Source organism: Ambystoma mexicanum, chromosome 2p, assembly GCF_040938575.1.
Source record: "Ambystoma mexicanum isolate Mex_15411 chromosome 2p, UKY_AmexF1_1, whole genome shotgun sequence".
In the NCBI taxonomy this organism is placed as follows: domain Eukaryota; kingdom Metazoa; phylum Chordata; class Amphibia; order Caudata; family Ambystomatidae; genus Ambystoma; species Ambystoma mexicanum.
The window spans coordinates 1196987897-1197001593 of NC_090923.1; the positions used below are offsets into that span (position 1 = coordinate 1196987897).

Sequence of the window (13697 nt, forward strand, 5' to 3'; positions counted from 1 at the left end):
CGAGCTTAGATGAGTTAGTAGAGCGTGCGTTTCTTGTTCTCGTTTCCCGACTTGCTGGCGCCATTCAGCTGGGTTCTAAAATAGTAACGTCCATGCTTTACTGTTGGCCCTTTTCAGGGCACCATTAGGGGTGTGTTAATACAGTGGTTAAATGAAGAATGTAAAAGCTTGGAATTAGGCATATATTGTAGGGGGTGGGGGAGGGTCTGGATGGAAATACAGGGTCCTCTGCAATCCTGAGCAGATATAACAACGGTCTTGTGGCATTATAATACTTGAAGGACTCAGACATTATTTCCAGCATCTTATAAAATTGATTGTTTTATGGTATTCTACAAGTCATTTATAACACGCCTGTACACAAGTGTTTCTAGGCACGACGAGGGAGGGAAGACAGACGGAGGATAATACAAATGATCTTACTAGGCCTTGTGACATTCAGATCGTGCAAGTGCGACAGCGCTCAAGCGCAGGGAGGAGGGAAAAGGAGGGGGTCGGGGGGGAGTGCAAGGGAGAGTGTGCGATCAGGGCAGCAATGCTCTGGGTAAGTACATCCAGGGCAGTGGGGCGATGGTTAAGCGCAAGGAAGCGAGTTACAGCACCTAAGCGTGTGGTGGCCCAGAGACAGTACAGGGGAGACTGATCATGGAGGAACCTTGGACCCATTATGCTCAGAGGGTAGCCAAGCAACCAGTCGGTGCAGCCGACAGGTTGGTCAGTAGGGGAGAGAGAGAGAAAAAGCAAAGGAGAATAGGATTGTCTTCAGCTGCTTTCGGAACGTCAGGTGGACCGGCTCAAATTTGAGAGGGGCATGGAGGTCATTCCAGAGAGAGGCACCTACAGAAGAGAGGTATCTACCCACCACCACTCTCTGCCTAGCGAAGCATCCAACCCTCAGAGTTGAGGTAGTTGAGCAAAGGGCTCGAGAAGGTAGGTATTTTGGAAGAGAGTTGGATGTAGTGCGGGCCTCGGCCCCAGAAGGCCTTGTGGACGATGCAGAAGGTCTTAAACTTGATCCTTGCAGCCACGGGGAGCCAATGAAGAGATAGTGCTGGAGAGATACGGTCCCCGAGCGTGAGGCCAAGGATAAGTGTACAGTCCTGTTCTGGATTAGTTGCAGAAGGCGGAGAGTAGAGGAGGGCAGAGTGAGAAAGAGGCTGTTGCAGTAGTCCAGCCTAGAGAGAACCAAGGCTCTGGAGACAGTGAGCTTCTGTGGGAAAGTGAGAAAGGGAAGAAAACCTCTGATGAGGTGCAGCTGGTAGTAAGACTGCTTAGCGAGGTGTGAGGAGAGAAGGTTAGAGTGGAGTCTAAGATTGACACCAATGTCTTTTGCCTCACAGGAAGGCGAAGGAAGCAGCCCAAGGTGGCCGGCCAGATGAGGAGGGGGGGGGGGCAGGAGCAAGGGTCCCAATGAGAAGGATCTCCGTCTTACGGCTATTAAGGCAGAGATCGTTGTAGGTGCACCAATCCTTCATTGCGGCTAGACAGTCTGAATGAGTTAGAGAGAAGAGGAGGCTGAGGGGAGCCTGAATGAGAGCTGGGTGTCATCTGCATAACACTGAAAGTTAGTGGAGAAAGTAGAGATCAGATGGGACAAAGGGGCCCAAGTAGACATTAAAGAGCCAGGGAGAAAGGTTAGATCCCTGCGGGACCCCACATGTGGAGAGGGAGGTGGTGGAGAGAAAGGACTCAAGTTGGACCTGGAAGGGCCGGTCCGAGAGGAAGGTCAACCACTCCAAGGCCTGATCCGTGAGGCCCAGGTTCTCACACAGTCGATTGAACAGGATGGCGTGATTTACTGTGTCAAAGGCAGAGGAAAGGTCAAGGAGGATGAGGACAGAAGGAAGGCTGGAATCAAGATTAGAGAACATATCTTCATGGGTGTTCAGGAGAGCGGTTTCCGTACCTCTGGCTGCTCTGAAGCCAGACTGATGGTCATGAAGACCACCAACAGATTCAGTATAGAGAGTAAGCTGGGAGATGGCCAGATTTTCCAGGAGTTTGCCCAGGAAAGAAGCGATAGAGATTGGCCGATAGTTTGCCCGACAGGTAGGATTGGCAGAGGCTTTTTGAGGAGGAGGTGCACAAAGGAATGCTTGAGGTGAGAGGGGAACGATCCAATGGTGAAAGAGTAATGCAGAAATCAGCAATGGCTGGAGCGAGGGTATCAATGTGGCTCTTGAAGTTTCCTGTTCGGGTGACACTTTCTTCGGACTTGTCTAGAAACATTGTCTGGGAGAAAAGAGGAGAAAAGAGGAGAAAAGAGGAGAAAAGAGGAGAAAAGAGGAGAAAAGAGGAGAAAAGAGGAGAAAAGAGGAGAAAAGAGGAGAGGCAGCCGGAAGGGGGCCAGGTGAGGAAGAGGAGAGCGAGGACAGGCTGTCCTGAGTTTTAGTGATGAAGCGAGTATCCAGATCCGTACAGAGAGCCTGGGAGGTAACATAAGATGTGGAGACTGCAGCCGGATTGGCCAGCTCCTTGCAGGTTTTGAGTTTTGCTGTGTTACATGCGCAGGGACGCGGGGCTTGGGTGTGAACTCTCTTCGTGGACAGGACAGAGTCTCTATTGCCTTCGGAGCAGGTGGTAGGCCAGTTATCCAGAGGATGTGCTCGAAGCCCTCCACTTCCTCTAAGCCACCCTGCACTTGTGTTTCAGGGTGGCGAGGTCCGAGTCATACCAAGAGTTGCACTTGAAAGTAGGCTTCAGGCGGCTTCTCATGACTGGGGCAAGGATGTGTTGGAGATAGAAATATGCAGGTTAGAGAGGGCTGTGTCAGAGTGGGAGCCAGCCGCAGGAGTAGGGGGAGCAGCAGAAGTCACGGCAAAGGCATCCACTGACACATGCTTCATGGGCCGAATGACCGAGAAGGTAGGTGGCAGTGCAAGGGTGGGCTTTGTCTGAAGGCCAGAGTTTCAGGTGAGAGGAAAGCAGAAAGTGGTCAGTCCAAGAGAGAGGAGTGGTGAGAGGGTTAGAGAGGGGGATGTCTGAGGAGATGAGAACATCCAGGGTGTGTCCAGCAGAGTGTGTCGGACCAGAGGGTAGAATGAAAAGAGAGGTCCATAGAGGTTGCAGAAGAGCCCAGAAGAGGAATTAGAAGCATCCAAGTGGATGTTGAGGATTCTGACGAGGAGAAGTTGAGGTAGAGGCAAAGAGAGGTCAGCCCACTCAGAGGAATAGGGCAACCTGGCCAGGTGGCCTGTAGATGGTGGCCACAGTTAGAGAGAGGTTGGAAGAGATAGAGAGCCTGCACACCAGGCATTCAGGGAGGAGTAGGCATGCGTAGGAATGACAGCAGGGATCCACTCGGAAAGATCAGAGCTTGGTTCGGGGCTGAGAGGATCTTGTAGTCATCAGGGAGGAGAGTGTCAAAACTTGTGACAGAGCTGGCCATGAACCATGTCTCGGTGTCTTCGAGGAGGTGGGAGATGTCAGGGGTGTTTTGACAGCAGAGTGAGGGTTCAGAGTAGCAATGTGTAGCAGGTTGCCATATTTGAAAGATTTCCGGGGTTGGTTACAGGCATGAGGTAAACTCAGCAGAGGTGGTAGAGGGGCCTGAGAGTGGGCAGAGGTGGCAGAGGAGCCAGACGGAGAGGAGGAGGAAGGTGCCAGAGAGGTGGCGAAGGAATGGGGGTGGCAGAGGAGCCCGAGAGGTACTAGTAGGAGTAGCAGGAGAAGGAAGTAAGATGCCCGAGATGGCTATCGAACAGGAGGAGGTTGGGCTGAGGGCCCTGGACCAAGACGTTGCCATTCAGACAGACAGTAATGATGGTCTTGGAGGAGTGGAAGGAGGCCAAGAGGACCTCCCACCAGGTGCCATCATTAATGGGAGAGGAAGAGATAGGAGAGAGAGCCAAGAACATATGAAGAGTGCATAGGTCTGGCAAGGGAACAGCAAAGAGGATGTCAGTGAGGGTCTGTCTGGAGGAAGCACTGGTGTAGGTATCAGTGATAGGAAGGCCTGGGTTGGAAACCAGGATGTCCCTCTTGAACTTCTTCCTTCCAGACTAAGTGAGAGGGATAGGAAATAGAGCAGCAGTTACAGAAATGGGAGCAAGAGCACCATAGGGGGTGCGAGGAGGGTAGGGGGCGGGGTGCGAGAGGTGGCAGGAGATTGCCACACAGCGCAGGGTGCAGAGAGGGGGGGGCTACACAAGGGAGCACACCAGGAGTGGCAGGTGACACACAACATACAACGGTAACGCCAGAGGGGTAGGGAACTGGAACGTGGGAGAGAACTGGAACACAGTACAACAGTAACCAAGTGGATGGGAACCTAGATCGTGAGAGAATCTTGCCGGAACACAGTACAAGTACAGCAACTACAGAGGAAGGGGTCCTAGATCGTGGGGGAGGTCGAATTAGAACACAAAACACGTGCAGCAGAAGCTACAATGTAAGGGGACCTAGAGAAGACAAGAACACAGTATGCAGTGAACCGCTAAAGGGGAGAGCCTATAGATTGCTCAGAGACAGATTATTTTAAGTTAGACAGTTAGGTGGTGTACATGCAAAAGGCTGGGTAGTTTAGTAGAGTGCGATAGTGGCCGCTCTGCCTTCCTGCACCTTTCTTACCTTACGGTCGCTGCTGGTCAATGCTACCCATTCACCGGCAAACATCTGTGTCGCAAACACCGCGGCCTTGTCCTGCGAGGGCTTTGCTGCAGAGGGTCCAATCATTGGTTCTTAAAGGTTTGGAGGTGTGGACGTAGGCGCAACTTATTACGTATCGACGGGCAGCGTCACATGTGCACCTGCGTCACACAACACTGCAGCCTTGTCCTGCGAGTTCGTAGGTGACAAAAGCCTGGTAAAGCCCACCTCTGCAGGTATAAAGAGCACCTTTGCCACTCCCCACCTAACCAGAGGCTAGGCGCTCTGCTCCCATCCTCCCCTGGTTGTTTGGCAATCCCATCCTCACCCTCCTCAGTTGTTTGCTGGCTGCTTCCTTGTACTGATCCTTTGCCCTTAACGTCCCCCCCCCCCATGACTTGTAAAGTGCTCTGTTGCTAAGTCCACGATCCAAAAATACCCTAATAAGAAAAGAGGTGGCAACGTAGTTACCAATCTGTACAACCCCCCACTCTGGGCATTCTCACCATTAGCACTGGTAGCCTGTGTTGCATTGTAATAATACCCCACAGCATTCAGAAAGTGTCTAATGGAACGCTTGTGAAGTGAAAAAAAAAAAGGAATTAGGAGTCTTTCTATTTTCGCTGGATCAAAGTGGCATCAAGCGCCGAATAAACCATAGAGGCAAGCGGGAGAGTGAAATAATGGGAAGTGAAGTCTAAAGGCACAGGGTCAGACTGGGGCTTCAAAATTGTCTCGGGCACCAATGAAAAAGTGGCCCACCGTTGCAAATGACAATTGTATCTGAAAAGGATCACAATTACTCTCAATACTGTGGACCTGAGGGCAGAGACAGCCTACCTTGTTCTTTACGCAGTTCAGCATGCTGGTCAAAAGATTCACCCATCTTCTGAGATTTTGTGGGCAGGACATGACGAGACTTGGATTGAAGTAAAGGGGAGTATGTTGTTTATCTCTATTATGCCAGCCTCTAAACAAAAGATTATGGGGGTTTTCTTCTTCATTTTTGACAGGTAGATGGGACGATCCTCGGTTCAAACAGAGCCTTTAAATGTGTCCAACATTTTCTTCACTTGAATGTCGGATTGTGAGATCTATTTCTTAAGATGAATGATAATAAATTCATCTAGTGTTTAAAATATCTTATCATCTAATAGTCATCTAGGGATTTCCATGGATATCACCTGTGCTAAGCAGAGGCGCTTGTGCATAGCATTAATTTTCAAAGAATATTCTGCCAAGCCAGGTGAAAGGGGGACATACATTTAATCGCCCAAGTTCAGTTCAATGTTGACGATTATTGGGGCAAATTTTATTGAGCACCCAAAAACCTGGGTACTTTAAGTGGGTGTATTTCAAAAGCTCCTACTAGGTTAGGATCAAGTACTGTGAAATATAATTTTGATAAGGAAATAAATTGGTTATCTTGTAACCTGCAAGGCTGTGCCATTTAGCATAACCTTTTACATAACGCAACAAGGAGATCATTGTTCCCCTTTTAGTTTTGGGACCTCCCTATGGACGAATTATGGAACCAATAACATTTGCCTACTGGGTACATTCAGGTAGAGATGGCCAGGCCAATAAATATAGAAGGAGACAGAGCCGAGCTTGAAGTCTGGGTTAACCATAAGAGTCAAATCACTGGGGGGAAAAAAAAGGCATGTAAAATAGGCAGCACAATATTTTGTAAATAAATAAAATATGCCATATTTATTATCAGCATAATATAAAGTGTACATTTTCCTTATCTACAAGCACAACTGGACTGTCAGGTCTCACAAGACAGATACTCACATTACCATGAAGCACCTCCACTAAAAAAAAAGCATTCAAAGTTATTCAACTGTCTTCATGAGCTCTGGCTCCCTCCATGCAATAAATAACTTGGCAGGTCAAGCGCTCACTACTGTAACCAGGTGTGTGAGCTTCGAATCCAGAAAAGGACAAGTCAGCCTTTCATACTTTCAAGTTTATTCAATGAATACTGTGACTAATCTAGACTATTTGTCCCTTCTCCCCAGAGGAGAAGTCACCCACTTTGAGGCTAGAGAGATTAGGTGGGACGTCACTGGGAGAGACTCCCATTCCTATATAAAAAAGACTTGAGTTGAGGAGAGAAACCTATGCAAAGGCGAACTTCTGACAGAAGACATCCTGGAGGGGCGGAGACACGCCAGACCACAGAGCCAGTGATAGTGTGGAGAGCGAACTGATTGTAACAGCGATGCTGGAAGGCTGGCACCCCGAGGCAACGAAGCCGAAGCAGAGAACGAGACAGGGACAGTATAAAGACTGTCTCGTCTGGTTGTACGACCACATCGAAGCCATTGTGGGCCTTGGGCCCTTTAACAAACGCTGAGACCAGACCACAGTGGAGAGATGGGATCAGCGCCATCAGCATGATAAGTGTAACTACTGCCGAGCCGGGTGGAGAAAGGGAAGCAACCACTCCAGAGAAGGTAAAGGTAATGGCAGGGAAAGGGGAAAACAGTTATGTCCCAGAGTGCCGGAGAAGCCAAGAGGGTTACAGGAGCCCGGAAAACCTGAACATGGGCAGGCACACAACCAAGACCCTGCTGAATTAACTATATCAGAGCGCTGCTGGGGGCCCTAAAAATACTAATAGTAGTGATCAAGACTGGGAACAAAGAACATGGAGGGTTCAATTGCTCAAACCTAAACCAAGAACAATATCAAAAGATCAGCTCAAAAGTGGTGGAATCACAGAAAGAAAAATCCTTTTTCCCTTTAAAGAAAGTAAACTATTGGATGTGTGTGAAAACTTGAAAAAAAGAGGATGGAGAACTGTATTGTGAAAAATGTATGAACTTTGACTATTTGATTAACATTATTTGTAAGCAGTAGGGTCAGAAAGCAAGTAGGTTTTGGAGGGAGGACGATTTGGTTTTGCACATTTGATGAGCAACCTTAGTTTAGGTAGGGAATTACCCTCATAGCAATAGGGTTGGATAGGCATTTCTTATTAGTTATAAAATCTCACTGAACATACCAAGTCCTAGTCCGACTACTCCAATACCAATGTCAACTGGCTTCTAATAATAGTATACATAAATGTTTTGTACAGCACTTGATGAAAGCACCATTTAAATAAGTATTAATAAATGGAATGGCACATGCATTTACTGTGGTTTGCCAAAATATAATTCTGCCGCAAAAAAATAAAAATTAATTACAGTTACTTAGCTCACCATGTAGCAGGCTCAGGTTCACAGTGATAACAGCAATATTCTCTGGAGGTACTTGTCCTTTCTAACAATGCACCTGAAAATGACTACATTTACGTTGTTAGTATAACTTTCTACTCCTACTACCGACTATTTGTGGAATCTCTGTCTATTGTAAATTGTATATTTTGGGCAGCCTGAGGGGTCACCAACACCTCTCTTCGAAACAACCCATGATGCACCAATTCAGGTCTGTAAAACCTCATAGAAAAATCTCAGAGCTAGGCAAATCCTATGCAAAGCTTCCAGGTACCGGTATATAAGGAATATCTGGAGAAAAAGAAAAAGAAAAAGAAAAAAAAAAAAAAAAAAAAAAAAAAAAAAACACACACAAGAATACTAAACAGACCCACCAAAATGTCACACAGAGGCTATGGTCAAAGCATCCCCTGGTTAAGAAATATGTAAAAACATGAGACAGCCTAGCCAATGGAAAAAAAGTGCATGAATTGGCACCCTGATATTTAGCAAATAACTGGCGAGACAAAATAAAACATATTGTAGTTACCATTATACTATAGAATACAAACAAAATAAAGACACTACATTTTTAATTATCCAGAAAGTAAAACTAAAGAATACAACAGTCACGTGGGCTGGAAGGGGGGTGAGGTGATAGAATATCAGTCTTATGCAATGCTTAATGGCGGATTCATCTAACTAAGAAGTACTATAATTGGTATTATTAGAAAATGTAAACGGTACTCATTATCAAGCTCAGGCACACACCCAGTGGTAAGGGAGGGTTTTCTAAATAAAGAAGAATGAAGGGTGTATGCACTGATGCCCCAAGGAGAAAGGAGAGTGATGTTGACAATTCCTACCTCCTGTGAGCCACCCTGTGACACTGCGGTTCACCACACACTGCAGAACAGGAAAGAATTGAGATGACAGCAGGCAGATGGTGACAGTTGAAGCAACCAATCAGGAGACCGCTCCTTAGCTCGGCTTGAAGGGGCCAGGGAGAAGAGACAAATCTCTTAATATTTTGCTTGACAGAGCCCAAGCCAGGCTTTTGGCCCAGGCCAGGACCGAGCCCTCGTTGGGTTCAATCCATCCTCAAAAAAGGAATGTACTCCTTCTTTCAAGATGGTTTCCTTTAGCTTCTCCCCGGCTTTAAGTGAAGATCGGAGAGACCGTTTAAGTTCTAGTGCCGTTATTTCTGCCAAACAGGCAGGTTTGTTTGCTACAATGCTCCATGACCAGACTGATCTGCATTAGGATTTGTTTTATCAATACTACGAATACTGCAAGACGATGGCCAGATAGAGAAAAATCAAAGGATATATATGGGGTTACAATAATGTGAGGGGCCCCGTCACACCTAGACATGAGACTCTGCCAAGAGAATTGATTGCAAGCACCTTGCTGTTGCTTCCAGATATTGAGCAACCCCAAGGTACTTAACCAGGTAATGCAGGCACCGACTAGCTTTTGTCACTTTACCGCCACAGAATGGCTTCTTATCCATCTTGGGAAACAGAACATTAAAGTTGGTGGCAGATCTATAAAACATGTTACTCAGTTTGGAGGGTCAAACAGGATTTGTTTACAACAGTGTCAGATGGGTCAAGCAATGAAGCACCAGGGTCATGTTCGTGGGGGTACTGGTCTCAGGTTCTCTAAATACATAAGAGTCCTTGGGTTATAGCACCCACCTGCTTAGGTTCCATTCAAAGAGATCAAGCCCAGCCACAACATACTCTTCACTGGGATGTTGGTGCCTACTCATCATTTGAATTCCACTCGAGAAGCTAGTGTCTGATCCACTTCTTCCTGATCCATAACAATTAGCCCAGAAGGAATATAGTGCCTCTCCAACATCCAAGAGCTAGGGTGCCTTCCAATCTCCTAGGAGAGATATGGTGCCCTTTCCACTTCTCATCTAGGGAGTCAAAACCACTTCACCCCGACAAGCCTTGGTCAGGATCCATAGGCGGTCCAAACACCTGAGACTTTCTTTGGCAACCAGACAATTTAAGACACTTCCCATGTTTTTTCTTTGGGCTTTCCTGTCCAGCAGTAGCTTTAGCATGCAAAGGTCCTTCTGCTCCTCTCCTTGGGCCTTCGACCGCCGCCTGCAACCTTTAAACTCCCAATCTCTGGTTGCTTCATTCCCTCCATTACAGGCCTCTGTGTAGGGTTCTTGAGGTTTCCTTTCTGCTATTCAGACCATCACATCATGTGTGGGGATTTTGTATTTGTCAGGCCACATGTCACCAGTGCCCCTCTCACTGCGGTTTGGTGAAGTCATGAAAGGCATAAAGGCCATCTTATGGACAGGAGGAAGTACTCCCTCCTAACTGCCTATGCATGTGCCTACAATGAACGGTGAACCTGCCTCCCCAGGTTCTCTCCCCTGCTGGAGTGACCCGCTCAAGCACTGGGTTCCAATGGGCTCTAGTCCATTGCCTCTCCAGCTTCCCAAGATAGCAATGTACTCCATTAAGATGTTCTGCTCCTCGATCGTCAGAGGTTCTAACCTCAAATGAACCCTTTGACTTCTTACTGCATCACCAATGCCAAAACCTTCAGCTCTGCAGTGGGGAATCGGCATATAAAGCACATAGAACTGCATAGAGGCCGCAACACATCGGTAAAACTCTCCCTTCAGAGCTCGATACAGGACTTGGGGAAAAGCCCTGAAAAGAGAGATTATGTACAGCTCCCACTCTACCGCATATAGGCAGCTCATGGATTAGGCTACATTACTCAGAAGGAATTTCAGGGCTCAGAGGGGAGGGGGAGCTAAGCAATGCGTGCTCCGACAAACTACCACGATCCTTGAACTAATGACATTTTACACATATCGAATATAGGAGCTGCTAGATTACTTTTTTTTTTTTTTTAAACAAGCAGAGTGTCATGTAACTTGTCTCCTGGGAGTGAGGCCTGCTTAGCAGAGGTGATCCAATTGATTGCCAAACTTGGCAATCATCAAATGATTGAAGAGATTTTAACACGTCCCATGTCTGGTGCCATAGCCCATCACCTGTGGTCCTGCATTTAGGATTAAGTAAAGCCAAAACCAGAAATACAGTTCCTGAGCAAATATCACAATCAGCATGGAAATACTTGAAATATCAGACTACACACTCATCGAAAATGCTTGAAATTTAGGCCAGAGAGCAGCAGTTAAATTAAGCTAATTTGCTGAAGCATTAGTCCCATTTCACCAATATCCAACTAACATAATTACATTCATTCATTCAAGTCAAGAAATGAATTCAATATTTTACTATCAAACGCAAAGATTGCAACACTTTCAACACTTCTATAGTAAAGCAAACCTCAGGGCCTGCCATCAATCTCTCCAAAAAGGAGTCAGCACATAACCAATCCTCTATCAACAAATTGACAGAGCAACTTAAATGTGCCCCTGCCTGCATACAATCATAAGATGTTTTAGAGACTGATTTATCATCCCGTTAACATCGAGGGAACACACGTGTCTTTGGGAATCTTGTTGCAAATAGACTAGATTTCACCCTTAGGCAGTAGATTTAGCCAAAATCTTAAGAATTCTGTCCGCCACCTTGATTCGGAAAAACCGCTTGAGACATTGGAAGAAAACACCTCTTGGCTTATCGAGAGTTTCAATTGGCACATCTCTGTTATCGTTCAAATCCAGTCCATTCGAGTCAAAGCCTTCATAATTAGGTCCATCAGCACCCGGTCTCACTGTCAACATTTTCATTACATCATTTTCTAATAGTCCAAAGACTTTTCTAGACTCCTTTTTCATCTCAGAACCAACGTCATCATACAAGGAGATCTTCTGGGGCACCATTACCCATCTGTACAGCAAAATAATTTTCCAATCAATCTACATCTGCAGAGAATGAAGCCCCAGCTCAAACCTCAAACTTGCTGTGGCGAGACTAAAGGGAAAACTCAGAACTTTCTTCCAGATTTTTCACTCTATTCTGGTCCTATTCACAGCTTGTTTTATAGTATTTAACCAAGGGGCGTAGTGAGAACTTGCAATATGTATTGCATAACTTTTTCATTTGACGCACCAGCTTGGCCAATTTGCTCTCCAATCCTGACGCTAGCTGAGTGGGAGGAAAATCTGAAGCCTAACTAAGTCACGTCTTGAATCAGGGGAACCATCTGATCCAACAATAGCCATTTGAATTTGGAGGGAAGCCCCCCTGGGTCTCTTGAACATTACGATGTTTGATTTAACTTAGTTCAGATCTGATATCCTCACTCCAATGCAGGCTCCAAGCTATATTAGGTCATAATCTAAAAGCGGGTGCAGAAGGTAGTTACACCAAGTACCCTCAGCAGTGTTGCTTTGGAGTATACTCTCTGAAACCTTGGAGCGATTTACCAAAGACCTGAAGTTACTAGTAGTCAAAACCCCCAACATTAGTTCACCATCCTGGTGTTGGCACAAATACCTTTGGGTACAAGACCAGTTACTAAAACTATTCCTTAAACTCAAGTTGATGTTCTTGCTTAGTTGTAGTCACATATTTCAAGCCCCTAATTGCCTTCTTCAAGGCTCTTTTCTTGAGCCATGTTGCCTCGTCAAATGTATGTTTAAGACTTATACGTTTTATAGGGCCCTGGGTAGCTGGCGAATCAAGCTCCCATATAAAGTCTAGAAAGTTAGTTCGTACACAAGCCATTCTCAAAGGTACACCACCCTTATTGAACTTAACTATTCTGTTCTTCACATTATTCAGCCGCAGATCAGTACAATGACCAATTTCAGAACTTTTTGATCTGTGATCAAAAAGTACTGATCAATATGTTGTGGTCGCTACTACCACAGCCTGCCACTGAAAACCTTTACATCTAACAAACAAGTCTTCAGAAAGACACAAGTAATCAATGGTAGAGCCAACAGGGCCTAGTTGTTCCCATTACCCATTAACAAATTCCAGTCCCACAGGAAAGTCAACCATTTCCAGCCATTTACAGATGGCAGTCGATGTTTTTTGGCCAGGAGAGAACGTATTTATGCACTGCGAGTTAAGATCTTCCATCAATATTACACCCGCAGAGACATTTACATTTTTTACTCTCAACAATTCAGAGAGAGTCCAAAAAGACTGCTAGTTCCGAATGGGCAGGGTTCCAGTAAATGTTGAAAACAATTAATTCCTCTATGGACACAGTCCCCCTCTTAGCTATTTTGGCTGTTAATAAACCTGGAATTTGATTGGGAATTAAATTAAATCATAGCCATTGAATTTCGTAACGCATTCAAGAGGGTGCCAAAAGAATGGCCTCCCTTGTTCTGAGTCTCTAGTTGTTAGACAACGAGAAAGCCATCCACCTTAAAGCAGTGGAGTAACGAGGTTTCTTGAACAAAATCATAGCAACCAAATATTGCCTTTCATTGTATTCTTAAACCCATATATTCCAGCCCAGCAGTCGTAATTCTCTGTTTACTAGAGAATATCCTGAGTAACCCCCAATTTCTGAAACATCTGACTCAAAACGTTGGGCAACAGGGACCAAACCTTTGCCTTGGTCTCATTTAGTGTAATTAGGTCTGCCGAATTAGACAGAGGTCTTGTTTGATGGCGTTCCATTTGTCAAGATGGTACCACCCTGAGTTGTTAGTCTCCCCTCTGAGCTTTTTTTTCAGATTATTTTAATGCAGATCAATTTTTAATTTAGACAAGATCTCCAAGTTCATCTTCCTAAGCTCAGCATTTGCAGCCAATAATACATTAGCACCTAATGTTAGTCCAATTTCTGCGATCAAGGTACAATTTGCATGGGGCAAGCAGACAAACTCAATGGGCCTCATTACAAGTTAGCCGGTCCGGATTTAATGGTGCCATTAAAACCGTACCGGCACCGTTTCCGGACTAAGTGTCCGGATTAAGAGTCCGAACTAAG

At 45.8% G+C, this 13697-nt stretch overlaps 1 protein-coding gene across 1 annotated transcript in view; it reads right to left on the minus strand.

Annotated features, from left to right (window-relative positions):
* LOC138567324 (U8 snoRNA-decapping enzyme-like) overlaps positions 1-13697 on the minus strand; it is a 120497-nt gene that overhangs the window by 76456 nt on the left and 30344 nt on the right. The window lies entirely within an intron of this gene.